Source organism: Stomoxys calcitrans, chromosome 4 (genome assembly GCF_963082655.1).
Source record: "Stomoxys calcitrans chromosome 4, idStoCalc2.1, whole genome shotgun sequence".
In the NCBI taxonomy this organism is placed as follows: domain Eukaryota; kingdom Metazoa; phylum Arthropoda; class Insecta; order Diptera; family Muscidae; genus Stomoxys; species Stomoxys calcitrans.
In genome coordinates, this window is record NC_081555.1 from 282,964 (window position 1) to 304,988 (window position 22,025).

Here is a 22,025-nt window from a genome sequence, read left to right on the forward strand (position 1 = left end):
AAGTGTCAATTATTTTGTTTATGATTGTTATCCGATCTTATCTTAGCTATGTTCGCTATATGTCTAAAGCTACAACGCATGCCCATATATTTTATTTTTTTGATTATGATAAGAGGAATGCTTGATTTAGTCAAAGACAAGTGGCAAGAATGGATGAATGAAAAGGCCATTAATAACTGGCGGAACAGAGTAGTGAGTAGCTACTTTCAAATTTGCCTTGAGTTTTACAATGCACATCTAAGCACACACACATGCATAAAAGCTAAAATAATTTGTAGACAGATAGGTATGCAGAAGTAGGTTATCTCTCCTTTTTTTTTGTTTAATGGACACATATTGGAGTGAGAGTTGTGTTCTGTGGCCACACTTAGATCGTACAACTGTCATTATCGGCAATTGTCGATCATTTGGGTATTGTTCTGCTGGCAAAAGTGGGTCAAGTTGCTGGCTATTGGTGCTGAATCTTTTGCAGCCACCGTCAAATTTCAATTTGTCAGCCTTTGTGGCCACGCCGCAGGCCTGTCAAATACTCCGTCCAACATCTCGCTCCGATAGTGGGGGACTTGTCTTTTGACAGAATGATAGATTTCCACTCGCCTGTGTTGGTTGGTGCTGATGTCTTCAAAGCGATTTAGAAAGTTTCTCCATCTTGAATGTGTTCCTATTGTAGGTTGGTATTTTTGCTGTTTACTGCGGTCGTTAACGAGTTTTGAATATCAATTGTTTTTATGTCCCTGCTCAGGTCTATTCCCTCCTGCTGACTGACTGGTTGGCTGGCTGACTGGCTGACTGGCCGGCGCAATCTGTGTACGGTCGGTCGATTGTGTGGTTAAGATTTATTGTTTATACGGGGTGCTCTATTGTAATTGGATTTAGTCTTCTGCCTTCGTCGTTCTGGCGATGGGAGAGACCAAAAGCAGAAAGGTTCATTCAACTCGCTGCTTGTAAGGTAGGTAGGTGTCTGCCGGGCTTGTTTTGCATAAATACCCAAGGCAATGCTCTTTGAAACGGTTCTTTGCGCCATGGAATCCAGTACCAGGCGTGGACGCAATTAGAAACTATGAATTAGCAACAGCCAGAAATGGGCATGGGCATGTGCTGCTGGCATTTCGTTTGCTTGTCGGGCTTGCTGGGCTAATTCGTTGAAAGTGGAAATTCAGAAATAAAGCGATCGTAGGTTCTGCTGCAGATGCTACAATTCTGGCCTCCGCCTGCCTGGCCTGTATTTAAAATTTACCTGCAGGTGTCACATGTCACATATCTATCTGAGGTCGCATTTGGCAGGGCCATTGCATGGCTACTGTCGTTTTCCACTAATAAAGTGATGAGATCATTAACTATTTTGATCGTTTCAAACTTTGATAACTCGAATCATACAGAACTTGAAGCAATAAAAACTAACTTGGCGTGCGATTAGGCGATTGGATGATTGGGTGATTATTCCATTATGGATGGAGCGCTGTTGGTAGCGCAAAAAGCCAACTCACAGTCGCACATAGATTTCCACTTAAGTACAGCGGATGGGAGGGAGTTTATCGAATGGCGGATGGTTCTATTATAAAACTAAATAATTAATAAAGTGATCTCTCGCTGACGTAAGAGGGAGACGACGCGTGAAGGGATTGACTGGCTATTAAAATGAAAATCGCCTCAACTGGCTGACGAAGTGACGCGTTACGGCATTTGTTGTTTGCCTTTGGGCACTGGTTAGACGAAGCGAGATGACGAATTCGCCGTTGAATGTGTCAGTATTTCCCATAGTTGGTTGCTCACAACTTCTGACTCTACTACCAAGACTCGAAGGAATCGCCCTTTAGTGTGTACGCAGTTTCATTGTTGGCATAATTATATTTAGCTTATCGAATTCCCCGCTAAGCGTCTTCTCTGCCGCATCAAATCCCGACTAGATATTCTCTCGTGCCTTGTGATTAATGATTCTGAATTGTGTTTGAATTCCTCAGCTGCTATTTTCTAGTAAATTGTTGTAGTTGTTGCTGTTGTTGTTGTACAATTAATTATGAGTTTTGTACTGCCACAAGCTACACACATGTGAACTGCCCATATCCGTACCTTGGCACATACCCCGTGACAGGCCATACTCTTTGAGTTTTGGTTAAACACAAAAGAAAATCAGGTGGGAGCCAAGACAATTGGATCTGCACAAAAAAGGTTTAATTTGAAATGTTCAGGTTCATCAACCGCCTAATCTTTTAAATACGACCTCCGAACAGCCAGCCAAAGGGGCTATTCATGCGTGTACATATGTTTGTTTGCATGCATGTATAGATGTTCACGTAATATTTCTCCTTTTTGCTTCCGTTCCACGCACACATTTGTTCTGGCAAGTTGGAGGAGCGCAGATGTTCTAGCTGTCAAATGATCGAATTGAAAGACGAGAGAAATGCTCCCCACTGGCGAAAATTGTTATCGTTGAACAAGAAGAACGAACATCCACAAAAAGGTCTATGAAAAAGAACTTTAGAATCTCCCTGGGGAGACGTGGGGCAAACTTCTCACATATCAATGAGTGCAGTCCGATTCAAGTTTAAGCTCAATGATAAGGGGGCTCCTTTGTATAGCCGAGTCTGAACGGCGTGCCGCAGCCTCTTTGGAGAGAAGTTTTACCTGGCATAGTACTTCATAAATGTTGCCAGCACAAGTAGGGGTAAACCACCGCTGAAATTTTTTTTCTGATGATCTCGCCAGGATTCGAACCCAGGCGTTCAGCGTAATAGGCGGACATGCTAACCTCTGCGCTACGGTGGCAGTAAGTCCTTTAGTCTTTTAAAACACTGACTACATAGTTCAAAATCCAGAAATGTGCAAATTTTCTCTCTTTAAGAAAACCATTGATTCGGGTTAAGTGAGATTTATGTAGTCTTGCCAGGACCCCAAAGCTCCAAGTCGGGAAACGCAACACTAACAGTCTTTGATTTTGTTTCGTATCAGAAATCGCGACCGTCTATGTCAGTCAAAGTACTTTTAAAATAACACACACTTACCGAACACTTTGTGAGTTCTTGAATTTAAATGATTTTTAGTGAGATTTCTGGAAACCGTTTAGTAGTTTTTATGTCTTCTTATATGGCAAAAGGTTCACTATTTTGGTGCGATTTAGATAAGAAAAACATATGGCGACAGATTTACTATTTTGGTGAGATTTTATGTCATCGTTGTTTAAATACCCATTCGGTGCTAAATGGATAAATAGCTATATCTATTACTAGAAATATAGAAATGTGTGTGTTAAGTCATAATTATACACTGACAGAAAAAAGACATTGCAAAATCAAAAATATATTAAAAATATTGTCAATATGCGGGGGGCATACACAGGCGGAGGGAAAAACACACTTCACTCAAAAAAATTAAAGCTAACCGGCTTCCAGAGGTCCAAGCTACTTTTTATCCCCTCCACCATAGGATGAGGGTATACTAATTTCGTCATTCCACGGTATATATATATATATATATTCTTGATCGTCTAGACATTCTAAGTCGATTTAGCCATGTCCGTCCGTTTGTCTGTCTGCCGAAAGCACGCTAACTTTCGGAAGAGTAGAGCTTGAAACTTTGAAAAAATTCTTCTTGGTGTAGGTCGGTGCGGATTGTAAATGGGCCATATCGGTCCATGTTTTGATAAAGCTGCCATATAAACCGATCTCGGACCTAAACTTCTTGAGTCTCTAGAGGGCGCAATTATAATCCGATTTGACTGAAATTTTGCACGAACTGTTTTGTTTTGATTCGTTACTTGATAAAGTTCCCATATCAACCGATCTCCCGATTACACTTCATGAGCCTCTATAGGGCGCAATTCTTTTCTGATTTGGCAGAAATTTTGGACAACGACTTCTTTTATAACCGTCAAAATACGTGCCAAATATGGTCGGTTTATAAACTGACTTAGCTCCCTTATAGATCGATCTTCCTATGTTACTTCTTGAGCCCCTATGTTACTTTTTGAGTTAAAGGGCGAAGTTCTCACTCGATTTTGTTTAAATTTCGCACAATGATCTCTACTATGGTCTCTTACATGCAAACCAAGTACGATCCGAATCGGTCAATAATCTGATATAGCTCTTATATGATAGCAATTCTTATCCTTTATCCTTTATTTGCCTGTAAAGTGATACGGGGCAAAGAATTTGGCAAATGCGATCCATGATGGGGGGTATATTAGATTCGGTTTAGCACGCTTTTACTTGTTTTACGTTATTTCTCCCAAATGGGAGTGAGTCGGGCTTATCTGACTATAAGCATGAATATCACCAGAGATACTAGATTGTGAGGTTGTATTTATCTCGATGAAATTGCGAAAGTACTTTTATGAAATGCACACAACACTAACCAAGTTCTGCACTTTGTCCCACTAGCTGCCTTTGTATGCTCGGAAATTGATATTTCGATACAAGAAACTTTCTTCAAATTTCTGTATAAGAGCAATTTGTGTCGTGCATTTTCGTTTGTCCGTTCGTTTTGAGATTATTTTTATTCGATCTCAGAATCGTTTTGTGATTTCAACAGGATATAGCATAGCTTTCGACCATCACTTTAATAGCATCGTATTTAGAAAATAGAACATCTTGCGGTTCTTTATTTTATTTGTTTTTAAATATATGATATTTTTAAAATAATATTAAAACTTTGTCTACAATGTTCCTAAGCTTAACTCTTGCCGCATTATTAAAAAATTTTGGTTTCTTATCCACTTTTCCTATCCATATAATTTTATCAATATAAATCTGTTAAATTTCTTTGCGATTTGATTGCGATTTTTGCGATTGAAAAAATATCCATGAACTTCAGCATTCCTTGAATAGTTTCATCCATTGTTAACTACCTAACCAACGCTCATGGCTGACCTTGAGCACTGTTCAAAGCCACTCCAATGTTTATAAAACTCAATTCAAGGTTAATTATTTGAAACTAAAGACGGGCACGTAGGGGGTGTAGACGGGTGAAATGAAACAAGTCGACAGCGTCAATACAGTTGAGTTTTGGGCATTTGGCGACAACGCACTCACAGAGCCGTTTTCGGATCTCTTGGCAGTCAAGCCTCGAGCGCCGCTGTTTGACAATCATATCTAAATATTGACTTGACGCACATACCACATACAACAACTGACCAGAGGCAGACACATCGAAGCGGAGGTAAACAATGTTACTGCTCACAAAACAAAACAAATCATGAATTGAATAATAATTGTATTAAACAAACGACAGCCACTATGCACTTGACAAATACGGCTAATAGAGCCTCTGGCGGATGCCAAAAATCGAAGTGACATTCACTCTGGCTATCCGCACTAAATAATAAAACAATAGAGGGAAAAGGAGAGGGCAAGGAGAGCTAGCCGATAATTCTTTGTTAAGTGATCGTCATTTGCAATTGCATCTCGTCTGCCAGAGATCCTTACCATTTTGCTCTCGATCTCATGAATATGCCTTTCTAAAGCTTTTGAAAGTAATTTTTTCAGTTTTTATGAATTTCGGTACTCGATGATTATGATGTTAAACAATTATTTTTTATAACTTTTCAAAAAAAAAAAAACACCTCACAACAATTTAAGTGTTAATTTGGACTCGTGGCAATAGGATGCATTGTATTTCTTCCCGAACGCCGCTTGTGGCCCGGTTGCCGCTTTAAAAATGGCAGAAATCGAGAATTAATGGCATGGTGGACCGATGGCAACGATCAAAAAATAAAAAATGAGGTCCCTTATCATTGAGGCCTTTAACTTGAATCGGAAAGCACTCACTGATATATGAGAAGTTTACCCTTGTCAAAGGTTCTATTTGTTGTATGTATTTATCAAATTTATGGTGATTTCGATTGTGCAAAAAATTGTAGCATTTTTTCGACATGTTGAACTGAAATCAAAATTTTGTGTTCGCTTGTCCAAAAAAATGTAACCCCAACACCGTGTGAAGTGTTCGTTTTAAATGGTGTTACCTACAGAGAGTGGAAAAATGTTGCATTTCTTACACCGTGCCAAGTCTACGGTGGGGAATGTCGCACTGAAAAACAGAGGCTATCATTCAAGCAAATTTTGTTTGAAAAGAAGTAGAAGACAAAATTTTTTGAATGTTCGGAAAAAAGTGGCGAAATATAAAAAATAAATATATAAAATATAGTGAAGGCGTTTTATTCAGCTAACGGCATATTAGATGCATTGCAAGAAAGTTCTTCATGACTACATATTGAAAATGCAAAAAGTGTAACACTATGAGAGGGTTGGGGCGACATTTGCAAAATGTTGTCCCCTTTAAGTGCAACATAGTCGAATAATAGTTGTTCGATTCTTTTCTAAGAATCTGTATTTCGCATATACCACAAATTTTAAATTGTTCAGTAACTTCTATATGTTACAACAGGTGCGATAAGAAAAGCCTCAAAGATGTCTCAAGAAAAGTCGTCAGATCAAATGCAGGGAGTCTCAATGAACACATCTTACAATGTGATTAATACGGATAAACTCTATATTCCCATGCTATGAATGACGACCAATGTCTGGCTCACAGTTTCCGCCTTTCGTATTTTTTTTTTTCTCTTAGACTACTATAGAAATATGTATGTTTTTTTACCCTCACGCATCTTCAGACATGAGTTGCTTGGATTGTCACAAAACTTCCATAGGGCGGCATCAGTATGTGTATGAGAGGCAGCCTAAAGGCGGATAATCAACTTTTCAATTCAAAAGGATGGTTTTTGCCATTTTTATTGCTCGTAATCTGCTTGCATCCTTATTTGTTTTCTCGCACCTTTTTGACTTACACGCTTAAGGTCCTGAACTGGGGCTCTGTTGCGGCTGCTGGCGCAACCACCGTTTCGTGTTATGAAGCATATTGTCGTTTCTCCGTAAAATATGGTTGGACTTTTTTATTCGATAATATTGCTGCCAAATAGTGGGCCATCTGACTCAGGAAAATGTGCTTGCCTTAGTAGAGAGTGTGAATTGTTCACCGCCATGCAATGGAAACGTTCTTGGGTTGAGGGTGGAATTGAGCGACGCAAATATGTTTCATAATTTTTACTAAATGTGGAATATCTATTACCACTCAAATATGTGTTATGGCCAGTGCATATCTTCATGGATATGTTCAAAGAATAATTACCAAATCGGAATTGAAGGATATACTCACCGCAAAAGTCGAAAATTTTCCAAAATGATAAAGCAACATTTTCCTAAAGGAAGAATTTTAATTTAAGAATAAATATTTTTAAATTATATATTTTCTTTTTTTTAATTCGATTTTATATATAGTACAATAATATAATATATCAATAAAATTGTAATATTGCACTTATATAAAAATTTCTTTTTATTTTTTGTAGCCTGAATTCCCGATTTAAGGAAAATATAGCATAAACACTTCACTCTTTAATTTTTAATTTTTGTTGGTGGATTTCTTTGGTCAGCTAAAACCAATAGGCTTTGATTTTACTTCTACTTAGAATAGAAAGCAAAAAACCTTTTTTAAAAAGTTAAGACAATGTAGTGTGCTATAAATGCATCAGAACTGATCAAAGCTTCATCATCAATCCAAAAAGCCCTAAAAAGATTACATACTTCCATCTATTCACTAATAAGTGAGCAGTGCAGTCGCAGAAGCAAGCCTCTTTGCATCATATCATGATAACTTTCATCGAACGCAGTAAGAATAGAAACCACCTACCGCCAATGTCTCTATTCAAAAAACATCTAGCACCAGCAACACACACAAAGCCAAAACCTGTTACCCAGCAATCTTTGATTGACGAGGAGTAACTGTTCAATTTGTTGGTATTGCAGAATACACATTTATCGGCGTGCTGTCCGTTCATTAATCTGTCTTGGCGCTTCTTTTTATTTTGGCTACAACCAATAGTCTATGATTTTGCTTCTATTAAAAAGTTTGATTCGGTTTCGTTGCTAAAATCCTACGAATAAGGAAAAATTTCAAATTTTCGGTCATCTTTTTTTTCTGTGTAGTGGCTATAACATTTAAAAAGCTCCAAAACTTTGCTCAAGCGTCAAGTTTTGGAGGATTTAATCCTTATGTCCTTGCTAAACTGAACTTTGTCCTACTTAGACCGCGGCACTTCATTGACTAGTTTTATGTGGTACCAGCTATCATCTTTTGAATGTTTGTTGTACATGTTCCGAATGCAAAATACTGGAAATAATAGCCAATGACTCTGTTAGAGATTTGCATTTGCATTTTTGCCTTAGAGCACAACGCTAAGTTTCCTTTCCCGCCTTGTGTTGCTTTCCACCGGCTCTAGTGCTATTTCAATTTTCTCGTCGGCAAGTTACACGCTCACACTCAGCACTGCGCTGACCAACAAAACCCCAAAATTCAATTTGAAGCCATCAACATTGCAAATGACAACTTAAAACGTTGACTGCGCCACTCAGCCTCACTGAGCCTTATGGACTTCTCCTCAGTGACAGCCGACTATTTACTTAGTCGAACCCTGTACTATCACACACAAACAGCACTTCAAAGGAGTGTAGTCCGAGCCAATGTAGCCATGTCGAAGCTATGTAAGTTTTGTCCATACAACAGCAGAATGTCCGGGATTCAATCACAAGGCAAGTGCATGTCTTCCTCCTATTTCCTGAGTGCACAACCATGTGTCGCACTACGTCACATGAGCTTTTCAATTGCACGCGTCCTTAGCGTTAAGACGGTAGAATTGAAAAGTTTTTTCGCATAGCAATAGGCTGAAGTAGGGTAGAGTCTTTCATGTGATCTTTAATGGCGAGTTGGTGAAGTGTCAAAAGACTAAATGTTATTAGACTTTTCAAAAATATGTAGTTTCATAATTAAAGCAATTTAGGTTTGATCAATTGATGTGGTCTAAACTTTCTACACAATGCAATGAATGATATTCGTATTTTAGATGATTGGTAGCTGTCAAGATAAACAAGCAAGGCCTTTGACACGGTCAATAATAATATATTGTTGGCGAAAGTTAAGAAACTCTTTTACTTCTCTAATTCAGCCTGTAATCTAATATCATTCTACTTGTCAAATCGGTCTCAGTGTGTTGTTCTCGGCGAGCAAAAATCTCGATCATTAAATGTATTGCGAGGTGTGCGCCAGGGTTTCATTCTCGGCCCTCTGTTATTTAGTCCTTGTAAAAATGACCTTCCCGACGTTCCTGAGACATGCAATATACAAATGTATACTGATGATGTACAACTATACGCAAGTACTAAAACCGCCAATATAAAAGAACAAATGCCTAATATAACTTCATTATGTAGTACATTCAAAAGAACCTCCATATCCCTACAAACATTTACAGTTCGCCAGATCCAGTAGAGACAAGAAACTCATATTACCGAGATTCAAAAGACTGTTCCGAACCGCAATTCTTATTCACATGTCACGTCCTTGGAACTCTCTCTCCAATTAATTGCAACTGTTGAGTAATGCTGACCTTTTTAAATGTTATGCAGGATTCACTAAATCACTTTTTATTTTCATTTAAAATAATGTTCCTTATTTATTATATTTTTTTATTTATCTATGCTTATTTATAATTACTGTTATGTAACTTTCAATTTGTATTTTTTGTAATAATTTACTATATCCTTACAATTCTAGCACAGTCACTTATAAGATTTTAAATCTTTTTGCACTAGTTATGCCTTTAATAAACAAACAAACAAATGAGAGCCACTACAGTCCTGGAAGACATCGTCTGCTGTCCTTAAAGATATAGCTTATGTTATGTATTTTTGGGCTGAATATTTGTCCACGTTTTTCTAAGGTACCATCAGTGGGTTATTACTATGTTCACAAAAATATTAAAAATTTGTAAAGAGACCCCATTTTTATACCGCCCAAACCTATTTATGAACCGCTTGGCTGCTATCAGATCAATACACGGACATATAGGACGTAAATTGAAAATTGAATTGTCTTTTTTGGCGTAAATTGAAAATCAATTACTATATCGGAAATTTAAAAAATCAATTATGCGCCATTTTGAGGGCCAATTACTAGAGCTGGCACTACCGATATTTAATTTTTTGACTGAATATCGATTGATATTTTTCCTATGGATAATATCGCAAAAGTTAAATTTTTGCAAAACTAAACAATAATAAGCAATCTGACACTGAATTATGATACATTGCGCCTACAAAAATAAGCAATCTGACACTGAATTATGATACATTGCGCCTATAGAGAGCGCAATTTTCATCTCATTAGGCTAACATTTTGTACAATTTTTCTCATGACTTCCAACTGTCTTTATAAACCTTGGTTTTATTTGGTCAATGCATTGATATTGCTTCTATATAAATCGATCCACGGGTTTTTACTTCTCATTATCGTTTGAAATTTAGGTGATGGGAATTTAACGATAGTATCGATACTATCGATATTTATAAGTAAAACTATAGAAAATACCGAATTTTAAGATTATCGGTAGTTTGCCAGCTCTACCAAATACCCCACCGTACATCGGTTTGATGTTTGATTCTTAGGTAAAATTTCCAGATTTCATTCAGACACCTGTACATTGATTGCAGTTCGCTTACACTCATGTCTTTCCATTTCCTGGCGCGTTGCTACTGATTGCAGGGTTGCTCTGTATGCCGCATTCTTGGCTTCAGTAGCATTCTGAATTCTCGGTCGGACCATAGGTTTCTTGTGGGAGGCTTCTAGTACTCATGTACGGATTTCGCCACATTTTCCATGGCGTGGGCAATGGTTTGCCACTGTGCCGTTATATCATCGTGTAAGGAGTGCCTTCATTAAGCAGTTGGGTCAGTCGAGTGAAGTATGTCTTTGCCATCTGTTGTGTTTGCAGCTTTTCAATGTCCAACTTACGTGTAGTGTCAGATAGTACTTTTCTCGTTACGCTCAAACGGGTGCGAACCTTTCCCGCAACAAGGCAATGATCCGAATAGATGTTTGATCTTCGGATCGATTGTGCATCTAACACGCTGAATGAATGCCTTTCACCTATTCCAATGTGACCAATTTGGTTTTTAACTTCCTCTATTTGACGGCACTCATTTTTTTTAAATAGTTCAAAAACCGAATCGTTTATCACTCTAATTTTGCTTTGGCATGGTGCCAAATCACAAAAAAATAACTGGGTGTTTAGAGGAACGTTGCCGGCATAATATTACCCTGTATATTTCATGGAAGCCTTTGGAGTAAAATGTATATGGTTGTTTACAACCTTGGGGCACTAAATCAAACTTTCATTCGAAAATGTCGAATCTATTATGAATGCAATGCCATAGCAAGCTGTACACAACAGGAGGTGGTGAATGAATGTGTTCCACCTCACTTCTCTTCCAAGAAGGAGGGATCACGGCCACAGGGGGCCAAGGGTAGCCTGGGTGAGTGTGCATTGTTGTCACCGTCTTAAGAGTCCATCAAGATCAACGTCGTTTGTTCCCTCCCTGTTGCTGCCATTTGCAACAAAGTAGGACTTTGCTTTGGGCCCTCTCTCGAAGTAAATGTGTGACAAAAGTTTTATTGTCTTTTCTTACTTTTGCTTTTCATCATTACCAACTGCTGCGTCGCGCCCTCTTCACCCCCGAGAATGAAAAGGTGCAAAAGGCTTGGGGCATCTTCGTTGGAGCTGTTTTTGTTGTGCAGAAGAATCAGCACTTCGGAGTAAATGTCATATGTCGCAAGGTGTTGTTTGTCAGTCTCCCCTTTTGTGCCCCATTGAAAAAAGTTCATTAAGGTTGGCGTGCCACCAGAACGATTACAAACTGAAACGGTGGCCACTTTCATACACTGAGTGCTGGGGCTTACAGAACATCCAAAGCATTGCGGCGCGAGGCAAATGCCAACCAATAGCCAAAGTGACATACGACTTGTGAGAAATGTGTGCTGAGACAGATATGCAAATGGAAAGCAGACCTTGAGTCATTAGGTCATTGGGTAAAGCCGGAAAACTAGTTCAGCACTATTGATCGGCACAGGGCACAGTGCTTTCTCTGATGGCATTTCAAATCTAGTTTCTATTTGATTTTACCCCAAAGTATTGTGAGTAAAAAGTGAATTAGTGCTTCTTTTAATATTCGACTTTGCTCATGTCATTGCGAATGCTAAAAATTAAAAGAAAACAAAAATACGAGACGATGGCCAAGCACATTATACCCATTTATGGCGCTAGAAACAAAATTGGACTGTGGCACTGTTTTTAGAGATGCTAGATAACTGGAGGTGTTTTTGGTGCAAAGTTGCTCCCTAAGGCTTTTTAATCGCTTAAGGATCGGCGTATTCAAGGCATATTTGTGTATCCATCATTTAAATGAATACAAAGCTACCACCCCGTTGCGAAATTCCAAATTGAAATAATAAAATATTTGTCTTACAATTGAACAACCCCTCGCATGAATTGACTCTAGTTTTGGAAGGTTCGACCACCAAAAACTGAGTTGAGTGGTGGTTCACATTCATGTCGCTTGCAAGAGAGACCACTTACTGTACCCTGTGAACGCACCTCGTGATAGACATTATCTCCGCGTGTAGAAGGGAGTTGTTGTTGTTGTTATTTTTTATTGGTTATTTATTTTATTTTTCATTGAGGTCTTTTGATGACAAACAATGACCGACCAGTAGAGTGCATCGTGTAGCAGCACACATTGTTAAAAGACGAATTATTATTTACCTGTTAACTGCATGCGTCAATGTGCGATTGTACGCCGCTGTTTGGTTATGTTTTTGTGTAAATCTCCGACTTCAGTTGCCTTGTTCAGATGCTTTGTCATTGTGGTTGAAATATCCTCGAATGTGGACCGGAAATATCAACGCATTGTGTCATGAACAACTACAACAACAACCGTTTTACAAATTTGTGGCATTTATTACAATCGCCTAGAAAGAATCTCGTTCGATTTAAATGAGCCAAATTCAATAAAAATTTAACCACGCTTTCGTATGGCGGTGTTAATAATGGTTATCTATTGCTGGTGTATTCGCATATACTAACCAAAAATTGTCTTCTCATGAAGGTGTTATCGAAACGTTCGGATTCGTTTTGAAGAGGTGAGGTAATTGTTAGTTTCACAATGCAGACACTTTGAGCGGTTTGGCATTTCGCCGAATTGAAACTTGCTGAGGCGATATAAAGTGATCTTGAGCACAACATTCGTCTCATCACTAGAAGAGAAAGAAAGGTAAATCTCATAGTACCATAACCAAGCACACACACACACACACACACGTGCGGAAGATTGTGCGGCTGGTACATCATCACTTTCATCGTTTTTAGGCAGTCAGCCGGAACTTGAATATGTTTCGAAACAGAGCGATGTAGCATTCCAAAACTCTTCCCTTCTATGCCTCACAACGGGGAGCTGTACTTTTGGCAAGTTGATATGATTGTCTTAGATGATGCCACAGATTGGGTGAACCGCCTCGGTAGCCTAGTTGATCGCGTGCTGGGTTACCCGTGCGGGTCCATTGCCTAAATGATGTCCTAACTAAATGTTACCTAAATGTAGTCCATTGCCTGAATGATGGACTACCACTAAAAAAATTCTAATTTTACAGTCAAACGTTTAAGATTATCCATGACTACTTACGTTCAACTGAGTATTCTCCCTTATTCCCGTTGTCGAAGGCGAAAATCGACAGCAGTCGTAGTCGAAGGCGAAGGTGAATTTCACACTTCGTGGTATTCTGTGCCGTAATCGCCTTCGACAGTTTGATAATTGGAAAATATTGTGGTAAATAAAAAAATAACATAAAAGAAGGTTCCATACTCTATCGACAACTAGGCGCGATGTAGTTTAGAATGCAATTAACCTATACTATATCGATCGTTTCCGTCAAACTTGACAGTTATGTGATATTAATAATGTCTTCGACAACCAAAATGTCGACATTCGGCACCCCATCGCCAACGGGATAAAAGGGATTAACTTAATCGGTTTTATTTTCTACAAATGCTGATTAATATATTGGCTTGAATATTTATTGGCCCGTTTGGACTTATCTATAAACAGTAGATGCCCTATCATCGAGCTTCAACTGGAATCGAACAGCACTCATCGATTTGCAAGAGGTTTATTTCTGTTCCTTAATGGAATATTCGTGGGCAAATTTTCATATGTGGTACAGAGCTTTGTCAGATAATGGACCCTAGGCTTTAGTCAAGCTCGTATGCAAAATTTCTACCATATGAATATGTTTTGTATTCCTTTGCGGTAGAAGTCAAATTAAATGATTGAAGTTTGTTTACAGCTGTTATAAATCCTAAATCTAAATCTACAATCAGACTCACACATTATCGTCCACTGTGGATCCAACATTTTGAGGGAATAGCTTTATATGTTCTGGAGTTTTTGCGCTCTTGGCCGGACATTGTGAGCACCAACATTGTGTGCCTTGAATATTCAATTAAGGAATAGGAGCAACTTCTCACTCTCACACATCAATGAGTGCTGTCCGACTAAAGTTTTAAGATCAATGCTAAGGGGCCTCTTTTTATAGCAGAGTCCGAATGGTGTGCGGCAGTGCGACACCTCTTTGGGGGGAATTTTTTTAAATGGCATAGTAGTACCTCACAAATGTCGCCAGCATTAGAAGGGGATAACCCATGCTGAATATTTTTTCCTAACGCTCTCGCCAGGATTTGAACCCAGCGTCGTATGTGGACATGCTAACGATTGCACTGCGGTGACTTATGGAGTAGGCTTACCTTTAAGAAATTTTCAAAAGAAGTAAAAATGGGATTTTTTCCCGTAAAATGGTCAAACCTTTGTTGTATTTATTGAACCAAATATTTCATTTCAAAACAAGCCTTAAAAAATTCACTTTTTTCAAATTTGAGCGAAATTGGGTAAAAAATAAAGTTTTTATGGGCTTCAGATCCCTAATCGGCAGATCGATCTATATGACAGCTATATCTAAATATAGTCCGATCTGAACCATATTTGGGTCAGATAAAAAGTAACGCTTTAAAGGGCTTCGGACCCTTTATCGGGAGATCGGTCTATATGGCAGCTATTTCTTAATATAGTCCGATCTAATCTATATTTAGGTCAGGTATCGGGAGGCTTGAAATAATTCACTGTTTCAAATTTCAGCGAAATCGGGTAATAGATAAAGCTTTTATGGGCTTCAGACTTCGGCAGATCGATCTATATGACAGCTATATCTAAATATAGTCCGATCTGAACCATATTTAGGTCAGATAAAAAGTAACGTTTTAAAGGGCTTCGGACCCTTTATCGGGAGATCGGTCTATATGGCAGCTATTTCTTAATATAGTCCGATCTAATCCATATTTAGGTCAGGTATCGGGAGGCTTAAAATAATCCACTGTTTCAAATTTCAGCGAAATCGGGTAATAGATAAAGCTTTTATGGGCTTCAGACCCATTATCGGCAGATCGGTCTATATGACAGCTAAATCTAAATATAGTGCGATCTGAACCATATTTGGATCCTATGTTAGGAGTATGTTAGTCTAAAACTACTCACTGTCTCAAATTTCAGCGAAATCAGTTGAAAAATAAATCTTTTATGAGCTTCGGACCCTTTATCGGCAGATCGGTCTATATAAGGCAGCTTTATCTAAATATAGTCTGATCTGAACCATATTTGACGGGAAGCCTTAAATTACTCACTGTTTCAAATTTCAGTGAAATTGGATAAAAAATAAAGCATTTATGGGCATTAGACCCTTTATCGGCAGATCGCTCTATATAGCAGCTATATTCAAATATGGTGCGATTTGGCCTGTTCAGGAACTTAGCCAGCGTGCATCAAAAATACGTATCTGTGCCAAATTTCAATTTATATACTTTGTAGGGTCGGAAATTGATATTTCGATGTGTTGCAAACGGAATGACTAAATGAATATACCCCCTATCCTATGGTGGTGGGTATAATAAGCACAATAAACATTAAAACAATTCATCAAAAAATTATAATTTGTTATCACATAATATAGTAATATTGATATTCGAATTTATAAGAACAAGTACAAAGGCATTAGGTTTAGACGTACCGAACTGTGAATAATCACTACCAAGGATATATATATGTATATATATTAACCCATAGCAGATAGCACTGGATTTATAAAAAGGATCACAAAAAGGGTTCAAAGTGTCCATTTAGAGTCATAACGGTAACGCTATTTATTTATTAAAAAAGGAAACAACAGACCAAAACATCCCAAAAATGGATGTTATTAGGAATGCATAGGTTTTTATGCATAAAATAGTTCTGTAAACTCTGGTTCCTATTCCTTGCAAATGTCTGCATTATACCCGGAGAAATTTGTTAGTAAAAATAAAATCTTTGCTGTAACAATCGCAAAATTGGTGAAAATAGCACAACAATTCTTTTGTTTTGCTAAAACAGCAAACATATTTTGCTCAGTTTAAAGATAACAACAACTCGAAAGTAGCGTAAAATTGCCTCAAATACACGAAAAAAATTAATAATAAACTTTATTTTAAATGTGAAAGGTATACAGTAGTTTTGTTCTACCTGACAATTGTTTAAGTGTAAATTTGAAATAGCTGTCAGACAGGGTGTCGAGCTTTGCTACTGTGGTATTTTTATCACAGAGGCGTTTTCGCAATGAATTGGATGTAGGTGCAACCTATCAATGTTCGGCCCTTGAAGCCTTCTGAGGATGACCTTTCTCAACAAAGAGGTCGAAACGCGTCACACTATGGTTGGTGTTTTTGTATCTTCTGGCTTTAAGAAAAAATTATTTTCATCACTGAGCCCGTCTCGAAAGAGAAATTGAAATTATAGAATAAAATAATCTTCGCCTCAACAGGCAAAAAACTCAAGAAAATATAAATTTGTAAGTTTTGTCAGATATTAAAAAAAGTGAATTTCTATCCAATTTTCTATACAAATTAATCTCTTAACAGCCAATCGTTTAAGTGCGAATTTCAACGACCTACAATATTTTGAAAGATATCGTCACTTTTGATAACATTTTTCTATTTACCAGCCGCAAATAATAAAAAACCAAAAAATAGATTTTGTCTTTTAGTTGTCAAACACTCACATACACGAACTTTGAACCTTTAGGGTTTCTTACTCAAATATTCACAATAGAAGTAAAAAACAGATTTGACTGAATATTACACTTAAAAGCCACACTTGTTGGCTTTTAAACGCTTTAAAGATAAGTGCGAATTTTGCTTTGCAGCCGCAAAAAAGAGTGCAAAACATGCATTGGCAGCAAAGGCAAGACTACTTTATAGCGTATTTTCTTTTCATTATCTTGTACAATTGAATAATTTGTTAACCGACAGTATATTCTGATATCAGAAAACTTATTTTTCTGGGTGTAACAGTATTCTCAAAGCTAACCTGGTAATTTGGCAATCGCAGTTGAGTACAGTGCATTTGTAAAAAAACGATAAAATTTAAAATTTTTTTTCGCCCGATTTACATTTGAATCGATAAAATTAATTGTTTATGTGGCTAACATTTTCGAACTTAAGTTTTCTAGTTTCATTTTCACTTTTTTTTAACGTTTCAACGATAATTCTCATAATTGCGTGTTTTTTGTTGTTTGCAGCCCCCCAAATTCTCCTGCCGCATTTGCTGTTCGTTGCGGCTGTGTTGAATAAATTTTCGAATGAAAAATATAATCTGTTTTTGCTATTTAATAATTATTGTTGTGTGTGTTGCGTTTTCTTTTGCAGTTTTAATTCGAAAATATTAATTGGAAGTGCTTTTGTGGCGGCAGCAAAGGGGCCATACTTGCGCATGGCACTTTAAAATCTATCTGGAGCAGAAAAGCGGCGGTGCAGAGTAGTTGTGATGCTTAGTCGAGACTGTGCAGCGTTTGAAATCGAGAGTGAATGCATGTAAAACTTCTGGAAGAAGATGAAATTGGTATGTACGTTCTCCTGATGATATTCGTTTTTTTTGTTTTACCTATTCCACTCTTGTATTCGTTTCGATATCGATTTGAGTGTTTTTTTTTGTACCCCTGCACTGATAACATCAAACCTTGACAACACTTGAGAATAATTCAATTATCACACAAATAATGCTCCAACCAACTACTACAACCGCTACATTTGGGAAGTGTCTTTTCTGGGAAACACAACAACTGACTATATTCTATGCTCCAAGTACTTTGCAATAAATTTCCAGCAAGACGATAAGGACCCGAGAATTCTGTCGACCCTCTTCTGTTATCATTTTGTGTTACAAGCAATAGAAACTTTACAACCCTCAAGGCATTATAAATAACAGGTTTTATTGCCTCTGTCCATATTCCACGTGCAATGGAAATGGTGTAACTTCTGTCACTCCAAGCGTGTACATGCACTCGTACACAGATAAAGGCCATCTACGCCATAAAACAAGTGACGATTAGATAAGCCTTTCACATTATAATGGAATCTAATCGGAGTGATAACTTCCAGAAAAATACCAACATAGCTTCCATTGCAACACAGCATCGCCAAATTTCCGTCTAATTCTGCCACCCACTCCGCCTTCCGAAGCAACAACAAGTTTAATTTGCTGTTTATGCCCAACATGGAAAGCGATTAAGCGATTGAAGCAATGAACCTTGTGATGTGAGGTGATCTTAAAATGGGACCACTGATGTTGTGCCACATCGTTTGAACTTCTCTCAAGGTGAGGCATGAACTTACCCAGAGCGGTGAAGCAATATCCAGTCCAGTCCAGGCCAGGCCAGTTCCCACAACCTGCAAAGGGCAGATAAAGAAGCCATAAATCACATTAGTATCAGTGGGTAAAGGGAAAGGCTTAAGCGAATGCTTTTTTAAATGACATAATTTACACAAATGAGTGAAGGGCATCAGACAGCGTTTTATAAAACAATTTTCACATCTAATGCTGTAGCAACCACTAACTTGAAATTGTTCAGTGAGTATGCTTGCATTAAATGCTTTAGCCAAATATCAAACTAAACGCTGATTATGGGCGCACAGTGTTGCCAAATCGAAAAATCTTGGAAACAATTATGGAACTTTTAAACGGATAAAGATATGTACACGAAACTTGACATAGTCAATGTTGAGGTGGTTTTCCAATAAGTATGCGACCCTAATGAGTCCAGAAGCTTGAAAGTTGGTCACAATTGAGCCATTTGCTATGTATTAATAAAACGAAAATTTGCCAATTTTAGGCGTTAATTTTTGTTTGAAAGCATAAACATAATAGTAGTAGTTATTTTGAGAGGTATTATTTAAACTCCTTCACAAACTTGCAAATTGAGGAGAAATGGAAAAAATGTACGCTATATGCTTGTAAAATTAAAATATAAGATGGTATATAATTTTTTTTTTATTTGTATGAAATTTTTGAACTTTTTACCACTTGAAAACAGTAGACAATGTTGCAGCTGTCCCATTTTTAGCAGACTTTCTGCTGTTATAGTAAACATTTTTGCTGTTTTACTAACAAATTTCTCTGAGTGTGAGCAGTTGTTACGATTAGAATAGTTCTCAAATAAAACACGTTGTTCGCGTTATTTTCACGCTTAATGTAAATCAAAGATAACATAAAGTAGGGTGATCAATAAACCGGCTTTTTACTAAAACCAATTTTCGAATTATTCGAAAAATGAGCAGGTTATTTCTTACAAAAGATAACTTTTTCAAATTGTTGACCTGCAATCCCTATTTAAGTTTGTGATTGATTTGTCGGTGGAGAAAATAATTTTTGAATGAAAGAAAAAATTTTCACTAACAGCCCGAATCTGAATAACAATTCCCTGGGAGTGTTTTCCCTACTCCCTTTTCCCCCACTTCCAATAACAATTTTCTGGGAGTTTTTTCCCTACTCCCTGTTCCCTTATTCTAAACAAACTTCGACAAAAGGGAAATATCTCCCAGGGGAAAAAAGTAGGTATTCTGAATCGATAAAAGAAGGAGACGATAAAATCTGCGAAAAATTCCTCCAAACAAATCAAAGGGATTTAGGATATAAAATTATGAATTTAATTTGTTTTTACAAAAAATTTATACCGCTTCTTACTATTTACAAAGAATTTATTATGTACGGAATTTCTTTTTCCCTTTTTCATCAAAAACAACTCCAAAGTTTGTAGATTTGCATACGTTTTTCAGTTTTACTGACAATAAAAGACGAGAATTATAGAATTGGTATATGCATACATATATGTAGGTATTAAAATGTGTGGAAGCCGTCCCAACCACCAAGAAAATCGGCCGCCGCCCAGAAATGTCGATTAGATCTTCAAATTGTAGCTCCATAAACGTAGGTCTTGAGATGAAACGGCGTATCAGGAAGACCACCACAGCAGTCATGACGACGAAGTAGAAACAAACCTATATACAACTCACTAAAGTAGTTCCGCCCACGGTGACCTCCAACTTTTTTAACAACATTTATAAATTCTTTTTGCTAATTTTTCCATTTTATGTTATTTTTTCCAAAAAGTCAAATGTTTAGCCAAAATAAAACAGCCCGAGCAAAACAACTGTTTTCGAAAATTCGAAATTCCCTCTGCCAAATTTTTTCTCTTCTCATTCAGTTAGAATAAGAGGATTTTAGTTGAGGGAGAAATTAATTCCCTGGGAGTTTATTCCATAAATTTTTTTTCAAGACGTTTCCTCTAAAAGTCATATTTATCACACACACTGAAAAATATTTGTCCTAATTTAAAAGAATCGAGCCAAAGATTAGCAAATTTAATTTAAAGATGATTCATTATCTAACTTGCTAAGGAAACATTCGCTTCAGTGAAAAAAATTCTTCATATTTAGGATTATTTATTTTAAATTGTAGGTTAATAAATCATTAACTTTGCGTCTTGTTATTAAAGACACAAATCTAAAATGAAAGTCAAAATATCGTTAAAAGTTAGGAAATTGACCTTGGGACAAGACAACAGTGAACCGTAGTTAAAGACGCAAAATCGCCTTACAAATAGGAGCGTCTTCAAATGCTTAATTTTTATACCCTCCACCATGGTATAAAATTTCGTCATTCTGTTTGTAACACCTCGAATTATGCGTCTGAGACCCCATTAAGTATATATATTCTTGATAGTCGTGTCATTTTAAGTCGAACTAGCCATGTCCGTCCGTCCATCCGTCTGTCTGTCGAAAGCACGCTAGCTTTTGAGGGAGTAAAGCTAGCCGCTTGTAGTTTTGCACAAATACTTCTTATTAGTGTAGGTCGGTTGGGATAGTAAATGGGCCAAATCGGTCCATGTTTTGATATAGCTGCTATATAAACCGATCGTGGGTCTTGACTTCTTGAGTCTCTAGAGGGCGCAATTCTCGTCCGATTTTAGTGTTTTGATATCACTTCCAACAACTGTGCTAAGTATGGTTCAAATCGGTTCATAACCCGATATAGTTGTCATATAAACCGATCTGAGATCTTGACTTCTTGAGCCTCTAGAGAGCGCAATTCACATCCGATTTGGCTGTAACTTTGCATCTGGCGTTTTGGTATCACTTCGAACATTTGTGCGAAGGATGGTCCAAATCGATCCATAACCTGATATAGCTGCCATATAAACCGATCTGGGATCTTGACTTCTTGAGCCTCTAGAGAGCGCAATTCTCATCCGAGATGGCACAAATTTTGTGCAACGGCTTCTCCCATGGCTTTCAACAAACGTGTGCAATCTATTTATAGCTTTATACAGCTCCCATATAAACCGATCTCCCGATTTTGCTTCTTAAGCCCCGAATCGGACTATAACTTGTTTTAAGTTAAGAAGTTGAGTTTAAAAAAAAGAATTATTAAAAAAATAATAAATGGTCGGGTCTATGAGGTAAATTTTGGGACATTTTTTTTCTCAGTGCACTTAGATTAGAAATGAACCATTGGCATGGGAACACCTAAGACACCGGTTATTTTTCGCAAGACACCGATATATCAAAAACTCGAAACGGGTAATTTTTAAGAAACCAATTACTATATTCAGCGCAAGTAAAACGAAAACCCGGTTTCAAAAACCGAACCAAAAAAAAATACATAATTCATGATTGCCACGACATTCTGAGTCGATGTAACCATGATGATCGTCTGATGGTTTATCCTTATTATCTG

General features: G+C 37.4%; 1 protein-coding gene and 1 long non-coding RNA gene across 6 annotated transcripts in view; one reads left to right on the top strand and one right to left on the bottom strand.

The window, feature by feature from the left end:
* Positions 1-22,025, top strand: part of LOC106088107 (uncharacterized) — a 133,615-nt gene that overhangs the window by 52,045 nt on the left and 59,545 nt on the right. Inside the window, exon 3 of the long non-coding RNA XR_009398076.1 lies at positions 17,660-17,852. This is a non-coding gene — a long non-coding RNA (uncharacterized LOC106088107). The remainder of the gene's footprint in view (positions 1-17,659; positions 17,853-22,025) is intronic.
* The window catches only part of LOC106088106 (uncharacterized), an 86,791-nt gene that overhangs the window by 47,425 nt on the left and 17,341 nt on the right, over positions 1-22,025 (bottom strand). For 3 of the 5 annotated variants that reach the window (XM_013253418.2, XM_013253417.2, XM_013253423.2), the window contains one exon: positions 18,626-18,679. The exons of 1 other annotated variant lie outside the window; for it this stretch is intronic. The gene's annotated coding sequence lies outside the window, so the exon portion shown is untranslated. Of the gene's footprint in view, positions 1-7,146; positions 7,190-18,625; positions 18,680-22,025 lie in introns of all 5 variants that reach the window. One more of the 5 variants, XM_059367521.1, reaches the window with a different exon arrangement.